Source organism: Molossus molossus, unplaced genomic scaffold (genome assembly GCF_014108415.1).
Source record: "Molossus molossus isolate mMolMol1 unplaced genomic scaffold, mMolMol1.p scaffold_m16_p_5, whole genome shotgun sequence".
Lineage (NCBI taxonomy): Eukaryota > Metazoa > Chordata > Mammalia > Chiroptera > Molossidae > Molossus > Molossus molossus.
In genome coordinates this window covers 110,262,621-110,271,855 of record NW_023425388.1, presented here as the reverse complement: position 1 = coordinate 110,271,855, position 9,235 = coordinate 110,262,621, and the positions used below count along the sequence as shown (strand labels likewise).

The 9,235-nt window shown below is 41.8% G+C and overlaps 1 pseudogene; it reads left to right on the top strand.

Moving 5' to 3' along the window:
• The first annotated feature begins 7,299 nt into the window (after positions 1 to 7,299).
• On the top strand, positions 7,300 to 8,191 carry LOC118617038 (annotated as a pseudogene).
• The last annotated feature ends 1,044 nt before the right edge of the window (positions 8,192 to 9,235 follow it).

The following is a 9,235-nucleotide window of genomic DNA, read 5'->3' as shown; positions in this document are numbered from 1 at the left end:
TCAGGGTTTCTGACTAGGTGAGCACAGAATTTCAGAGTAAGTATTGGACACTGTATAGCAATTTACAGAGTAATTTTCTGGTTATTGACTCTAATAATCATCTAAAAATAGGATGGTATGTTTTCTACTAAATTTTTATTTTCTACCAATTAATGTTTTTGTGTTTTACAAAACGATTGGTCTATGATGTATTACATATTAACATAATAACCACAGTAACAAAAACAAGCAAATAAAAGTTCTTCAAAAATAGTTTACAAGGTATTGGTAAAAAAAAAATATTAAAAAATTGCTTGGCATGTAGTAAGTGCTCAATAATTGTGTTAGCAAAATAAAATAATGAAATTCACCTAAGTTACTAAAAGCTTTGTTATGCGTGAACAACCAAGTGGACTAAGTCCTCATACCATCCCCACACTCCCACACAATATGATTGTTCATGATACCCTACAAAGTTCAAATATCCTTACTCAACCTTTCTATTCTCATCTTTCAAATAATTACTCATATTTGGCCAGAATTTTACAAATCCTTGATATCTCTTGAAATAAAAGGGAGCAAAGAAAGTCCCTCTGAGTCCTCAGCTTTCTTATAGAGGTAATTATTTAAAGTACAGAACTTGAACTTCTGGAACGCATCCCATTTTTCTAAAAAGTAACATATACTTGAAAGATTGGAAGATGATGCTGAGTACCTGGAACTCTACCTTCTCTCTGACTCTAACTGGAACTGAACTGAACTGGGAAATAGTCACCATGAAATACTGGCGGAATCCTGGAGGAAGAGGAGACTTGTAAACAAAGAAGGGCAGAACCCACCTGGACAGTGTCAGGGAGGGTGGAGTCAGGGAGGCACTGGCTCCACCCTCAGGAGCAGCAGGCCAGGTAGAGGGTGAGGAGGGTTCCCCCAAGGAAGAGAGAGGGTTAGACCCCAGGCAGGGCACCCCAGCCCGACAGCCAGATGGGAACAGCCATTCCTGCTGTAGCCAGCAGCAGCCAGAGAGCTAACGTCCCTAAGCTCCCCGCCCCAGCCCAGAGAGAAGGCCACGTTTCTCAAAGGGCTGCACACAGGATTTCACCCCTAGACATTCACTTAGGCTTCTGCAGAGGGAGAGTGCTGCAAACTGGGGTCTTCTGAGAAATACTGGAGTGGAAGGAGCTGGGCAGAGCTGGGGGAGGGCAGGTGCCAGGGTGCCTGTGCCCAGTCATCCCCCTTCCTATAGCACAGGGGCAGTTTTCCTGAAAGGCACAAGCCCTCCAAACAGCAAAGCCTGGGGAAAGGCCAAGACTCCACCCCCGGAATCCAGCGCCCCTCACCCTGCATCTTCAAATCCCAGGAGGCAGCTGCCTCAGGGAGAGTCCCTGCCTGGTTTTGGTGGAGGGAAATTCCCACCATGTTATTGGGAACCTGGCTGGTGCTTACTCCTCAAGGGGGAGCTGATAGAAAACCTGGCTCCCAGCAGACCCCACTGGCTTTCCTAAGAGAGACTCCACCCAGCTGAGGTGTGGGAAATAACTTGGCATACACCTACCATCTTCCCTGAAATCTGGACATTAGCCGACCCGCCTTAGGGCCATGTGTTGCTAACAAACCAGCCTAGGAGCTCAGCTTGGTCCCTCCCATGAGCCGCCAAGCTCAGTGGAGGCCGACAGAAGCCATGGTTCACCTGAAGTTTGGAACGGGCCATTGAGAGCTAAACTTGGACAGCTTCTGACACGGGTTAGCACAAAAGTACTTCCCAGGAGGCTCAAAATCAGCATACAAAACAGTGAGCCTCAGACGACACAATAAACAGCAGATTCAAAGGGATATTTTAGCAGGCAATAAAATCTGCCAACACAGACTTCAACTGGTTGTTTTGTATGTGTGTGTGTTTTTCATTATTTTCTTTATTTTTATTTCTTTGGTATTGTTATTAATTTTCTTTTTTCTCTCTTGTGTCTGTCATATCTTTTATTTGCCTCCTTTGTTTTTTAAAATCCTCACCTAAGAATATTTTTCCATTTATCTTCAGATAGAATGGTAGGGGTGGGGGAGAGAGAGGGAGAGAGAGATAGAAAAACATCCATTCGAGAGAGACACATCAATTGACCCAACCATGGCTGAGGATTAAACCCACAAATGAGGTATGTGCCCTTGACTGGAAATCAAACACACAACCCTTCATTCTGTGGGCCAATGCTCTAACTGCTGAACCAAACTGGCCAGGACTCTCCTTTTCTTACTCAAATTTTTTATTTCTATTTTTTCTTTTCTTTCTTTTGCTCTATCTTTCTTTTTCTTTCTTTCATATTTACATATTTTTTTCTTCTTTTATTTTTTACTTTTCTGTTTCTATTCTCATTATAATTTTTTCTCTCCCTTCTTTCCTTTCAGAATCTTTTTTCTTCTGCTTTTCTCTTTTAATTTTTATTATTGTTTCTTTTTTGTTTGTTTGTTTATAATTTATTATCTCTTTTCTCTTTCTAATCCTCTTTTCTTTTGTAGTTGTTTCTGCTGTTATTGTCAATTCTTTTGTATGTTTTTGTTTGCTTCTTCTTTTATTTTGTTTTACTTTTTTTCTGTCAGCACCACTACAACAGTTCACACGATGTGGAGATCCAAGCCACAAATGGAACAACAAAGATCAAGACCCAATTACAAGAGATCCCATATAACAGGAAAACCCAACAAAGAGTCACTGCTAGAGCATCCAGCTGAGGAGGTCAAGGAGGTTGCACTGCTGGGTTCCACAGGATGTTTACTATAAAAGGCCACCCCACAAAGACTGGGCAGTCATGGCAACTATATCTAATATACAGAAACAAACACAAAGAGACAGCTAAAATGGGAAGACAAAGAAACAACCCCCAAATAAAAGAATGGTAAAAAATCCAGAAAAATATCTAAATGAGATGGAGGTAAGCAATATATTAGATACAGAGTTCAGAATAATGGTTTTAAGATGCTCAAGGAACTTAGTAAGAACTACAAGAAACTCAGTGAAAACTACAAGGGACTCAGTGCAAACTACATTAACATAGAAAAGAATGTAGAAACCATAAATAAGAACAAGTTGGAAATAAAGAATACTATATCAGGCATCAACAAGACAGTGGAAGGAATTAAAAGCAGGCTTGAAAAGGCAGAGTATCACATTAGTGATTTGGAAGACCAGGTAGAAAAAACACTCAATTTAGAGCAACAGAAAGAAAATACACTTAAAAAGCATGAGAAGAGTTCATGGGAACCATAGAAAAACATAAAATGAAACAACAGCTGCATCATAGATGTACCAGATGGAGACAAAAGTGATCAACGGATAGAGAACACATTTCAATAAATAATGACCTGATGAAGGAAAGAGTCACACAAATTTAGGAAGCACAGGACATCCCAATCAAAATGAACACAAAGAGACCCACACCAACACATCAAAATTAAATGGCAAACATTAAAGACAAAGAGAGAATCTTAAGGGCAGCCAGAGAGAGACAATCAGTTACATACAAGGGATTTTCCATAGGCTGTCCACTTATTTCTCAATAAAAACACTATAGGCCAGAAGGAAATGCCATGAAGTGTTCAAAGTAATGAAAAGCAAGGCTCTGAGACCAAGACTACACTATTCAGCAAGGCTATCATTCAAAATTGAAGGTGAAATAAAGAGCTTCTTAGACAAAAAAAAAGGCCAAAAGAGTGTATTACCCCCAAACCAGCATTGCAAGAAATGCTGAAGGGACTTTTGTAAGAAAAAGAGAGAAAGAGAGAGAGAAATCAATAATCAGTATGCCTGGCTGGTGTGACTCAGTGGTTGAATGTCAACCTATGCACAAAGAGGTCACTGGTTCAGTTCCTGGTCAGGACACATGCTTGGGTTGCTGGCTAGATCCATAGTAGGGGGCATGCAAGAGGCATCCAATCAATGTTGATGCTTCTCTCATTGATGTTTTTATCTCTCTCTCCCTTTCCCTTCCTCTCTCTAAAAAAAAAAATAATAATAATAATAATAATACAAACATTAAAAGAAAAAAATCTCAGTAAACAAAAGTTCTGGACTGGATGGATTACAAGAGAACCTTATCAACCATTCAAAGAAGAACTGACACCCATCTTCCTCAAACTATTCCAAAAAATTCAAGAGGATGAAGGACTTCCAAGCACTTTTTACAAGGCCAGCATTATCTTAATTCCAAAACCAGATAAAGAAACCACAAAGAACGAAAATTACAGGCCAATATCTCTGATGAACAGAAAGGCTAAAATCCTCAAAAAAAAAAAAAAAAAAATAGCAAATCGGATCCAACAATATATTAAAATGATTATAAACCATAACCCAGTATGATTTATTTGGGGCATGCAAGGCCCAGAATAGTCACAAATCAATAAATGTGATCCATCCCATAAATAAAATGAAGGATAAAAATCATCTGATCATATCAATACACACATAAAAAACATATGACAAAATCTAACATCTATTTATGATAAAAACTTTCAATGAAATAAGAATAGAGGGAACATACTTCAAAATAATAAAGGCCATATATGACAAACCCAAAGCCAACATTACACTCAATGGGCAAAAACTGAAAGTGTTTCCCTTAAGAACAGGGACATAACAGGGATGCTGCTTTCACCACTCGTACTCAACACAGTAGTGGGAGTTCTACCCACGATGATCAGAAAACAAGCAAAATAAAAGGCTTTCAAATTGGGAAGAAGGAAGTAAAATGGTCATTGTTCATCATTGACATGATACTGTAAGTTTTAAATTCTAAAGACTCCACAAAAATCTACTAGGTTTATTAATGAATTCAGCAAAGTAGCAGAACACAAATCAATATCCAGAAATTGACGGCATTTTTATAAACAATAATAAACTCTTAGCTATAGAAACTAAAAACAATAATAATCCCTTTACCATTGTAACAACAACAACAAAAAGTACATAGGAATAAACTTAACAAAGGAGGTAAAATACCTGTACTCAAGAAATTATAGGACATTAAAAAAAAGAAATAGAGGAAGATAAAAACAAGTGGAAGGATATACTATGTTCATGGAATTGGAAGAATTTACATTATTAAAATGTCCATACTACAAAAAGCAATCTATGGATTAAATGCAATCCCTATTCAAATATCATCAGCATATTTCAGATATCTAGAACAAATATTATAAAAATGTATACAAAACAAAAAAGAGCCAGAATAATGGCAACGATCTTGAGAAAAAAGAACATAATTGGATGGATCATAATATCAAATATCAAATTATACTACAAAGCTATTGTAATCAAAAGAGCCTGGTACTGGCATAAGAGCACTCACATAAATCAGAATAGAGACCTTAAAAATTGACCCACATCATTAGGGTCAATTAATATTTGACAAAGGAGGCAAGAGCATACAATGTAGTAATGACAGTCTTTTCAATAAATGTTGTTGGAAAATTGGACAGGTACTTGAAAAAAAAAACAAAAAAACTAGACCACAAATTTATAACATACACAAGAATAAATTCAAAATGGATAAAATACTTAAATATAAGTTGCAAAACCATAACAATCCCAGAAGTAAACATAGGCAATAAAATATCAGACATCTCACATAGCAGAATTTTCACAGATACATCTCCTATGGCTAGAGAAAAAACAATAAAAAATAAACAAATGGGACTACATCAAACTAAAACCTTTTGCATAGCAAAAAAAAAAAAAAATCCTCAAAAAAAAGGAACTCAATGTAAGGGAGAACATATTCACCAATGATACAGCCACTATGGAAAACAGCATGGAGATTCCTCAAAAAAATTAAAAATGGAAGTGCCGTTTGACCCAGCAATTCCACTCTTGGGAATATATTCTAAGAAACTTGAAACACCAGTCAGAAAGAATATATGCACCCCTATGTTCATAGCAGCACTACTTACAATAGCTAAGATCTGGAACAGCCGAAGTGCCCATCAGTAGATGAGTGGATAAAAGGGCTGTGGTACATCTACACAATGGACTACTATACAGCTTTAAAAAGAAGGATCTCTTACCCTTTGAGACAGCATGGATGGACCAGGAGATTACTATTCTAAGCAAAAGAAACCTGTCTGAGACAGGCAAATATTACATGATCTCACTTTTATGTGAAACCTAATGAGCAGAATAAACTGACAAACAAAGCAGGTCCTGAGACACGGAAATGTGGAACGCACTGACCGATCTCAGAGGGAAGCAGGGAACGGGGTGGGGGAGATTAACAAAGACTGTACATGCACGTGCGCATAGCCCATGGACACAGGCCATCATCAAGTGAAGGACTGGCAAGGGGCAAGAGCCATGTGGGGGGGGCAATAAGGGGGAAATGTGGAACATCTGTAATACTCTCAACAATAAAATCAAAAATAAATAACAAACAAATAAATCAGACATGAATACCAAGAATTTTGAGGAAATGGCATGATTTTAGAACTGTAGTGTGTCATCCTCCCTGCCACCCTAACTGGTTTTTTTTTGTTTTTTTTATTTTGATTTTCTTATTGATTTTAGAGAGAGGAAAGGAGAGGGAGACAGAGATAGAAACATTGATGAGAGAGAACATTGACTGGCTGCCTCCTGCATGCCCCCCACTGGGGATCTGGCCCACAACCTGACGTGCCCTGACCAGGAATCGAACCGGCGACCTCTTGGTGCATGGGTCGATGCTCAACCACTGAGCCACACCAACGGGCTGGTTTTCATTGTGGGGGTCAGCTACTTTACTTGGAGGCAGTGTGGCCAAGAGGAAGAAGAATGTGTTTCAGGTGTAAACTTTGAAGAGGAGTTCAAATGGTCAGAATGAGACTGGCACTTGTGAATTCCCTGGTGTGGCAGGTCCCGTGGCTTCCTTAGAAGCTCTGCAGCAACCCCAAACTCCCCATCTTCTTTAATACCCTCCCATTCCATTATCCCTGGGTGCTGGACTCTGGGGCCACCGAGTTGTGCGGTCCAAATCCTGCCTCACTGTGTGGGGGGAGGGGAGCCCCCGCAGGAGGTAGCTGCATTCTCTCCGGAGGAAAGGACCACTTGGTCCTGGTGAAAAGGTTCTCTCTTCTGCAGTCACTCAGCCCAGGACTAATAAAGGTTGTCTACATAAAAGTTGGAACCTGAGGCAGGGGAGGATCCATGGTTGCTAAGGGGTGTATGTATGACACTTGCCAACTGTGACATGGCTGCCAATCGCTGGGTTCCTGCTCAGCGTGTGATGCTGGAACTCCACTTGCCTGGGCTGCTCGCTGGGCCCCACTTGCCTGGGCCACGCACTGGGCCCTGGACCTCTGCCTGTCATGTCCAGGCTACACCTCTGGGCCCCACGGCTCCTGGTCACATAGCAGTTGTGGCTGTAGGTTGAGGCAACTGAACCTCCAGAATTGGCCTTGAAGCCTGTGTGTCTGACCTCCATCCCCTGGGGCTCACTGAGCCCTGGCCTTGGAATCAGCAAAACCCTTCATTATCTCTGAAGAGCTTGGCCTTCGTCATTCCAACAGGAAGCTTTCGCTCTGCCTACAGAGGCCTCTGAGGAAATGGAACCTTCTCCAAACCTTAGGAGGCTTCAGCTCAGCTTCTACCCCAACAAGAAGCCTCAGCTCAGTCTACAGTGTCCTCTGAGCCACGGAAATGTCTGCTAGTTCACCCAGAAGTTCCAGATCGCTATGAACCCGACCCTGAATGTGCTGAACCTTCAATGCAGCCGAGGAGCTCAGCTCTGCCTCCAGTGCCTCTTGGCACAGCCTTCCCCAGTCTAGCAGCAGGGTCCAGCTCAGCCTCCCAAACCCTCCACTGATGCTGTAGTCGAACCTTCAGTACCTCATGAGGTGACAGTCTCACTTCTAGGACCTGGAGTTTTGATATCTCCAGAGTCCTCTAAGAAGACTGAACCATTTGCAACTGAGAAGGAGGTCTTCGGTCATCCTCCGAAGTCCACTGAAAAGGTCAAACCTCTATTCCGGCAGGAGACCCCAGCTCCACTCTTTCAGAGGCTGATGCTCCAGCCCTGCTGCAGACTGTAGCTCTTGCAAAGCACCCTGGGGTGACACTTCCACTTCCAGTGCCTGTGCAGGCTCAGCAACCAACCTTGACTGAGTCATAATTCAATCTTTGGACCTGGAAGTCACCATAACTCAGCAACCAGACTCATCTGGGACAGTTCCCACAATGGTGAACAGAATGCCACCATGAACATATGTGAGCTCTGTAGCCTTTGCTGCCTGGTCCAAGGAGGGGACATCAGGGCTGACGTGCTGCCAGCTACTCCTTCTGCAGTGCCCAGCTACTCACCTGCCGGGTGCGCCAGGGCACTTCTGAATTCTCGGTGAAAACAATTTGAGAGAATTACAGAAAGATTCATTTGAAGACCTGCTAACCCTCCAGTACTTAGATTTATCCTGCAATAAAATACAATTCACTAAAAGGAATACATTGGAATCATTACCTTTTTTGCAACATATAAATCTTGGTTGCAATTTAATCACAAAACAGATTTGGAACATTTCAGGCCTGGCATGGAATGCAGTTTTTACACAGTCAATTCTCAGTTGTATTCCCCTGACAGCTGTTGAAAATCCGTATTTTTTGTATTTTGCTAGCATTAAAATATTTAGACATGGGAACAGCCTCAGTGTCACAACAGCTGAGAGCATCCTCATGACGATGCTTGAATTGGGGAAACTGACCTTACCTCGCCATTTGGCCTGTTGCCTCTGCTCATTTAAAACGGAGACTGAGACTGTCAGCAAGACAGTCACACTGCATGGGACACGGAACGTCTGACAGGTGCACATGGCGATGAGGAACTATATTTAGGGGATGTGGAGAGCACGTGCACGAAAGTACTAGAGGGCCAGAAGAACACCGGCACTGAGCTGACTTGAGCCCGAGAGGCCATCGCAGACAACACTGGCGACAGTCGTCAGACTTCACCAGCGTCCTGGTGGAGATTCTCAGTGCGCGGCGAGAAGGGACGATTCCTGGGCAGCGTGGGATACAGGGCAATGGAAAGATGGATAAGACGAGACAGAGGCCCGAGTGAACTGGAAGAGAAGGAGTCAAAGGAGCTCACAAATGAAGTACCGGGATACAAATGCAACAACAAACTCATCATGGCAGTACCTGTGATTTTAGTACCAACTATTTTCGGGTAATTTTCTGTGTCATTGTGACTTGTCAAAGAACACCGTCCAAGAGAGGGAAAGAAGGAAGCAAGCCCCCCCCCTCAATTCTCTG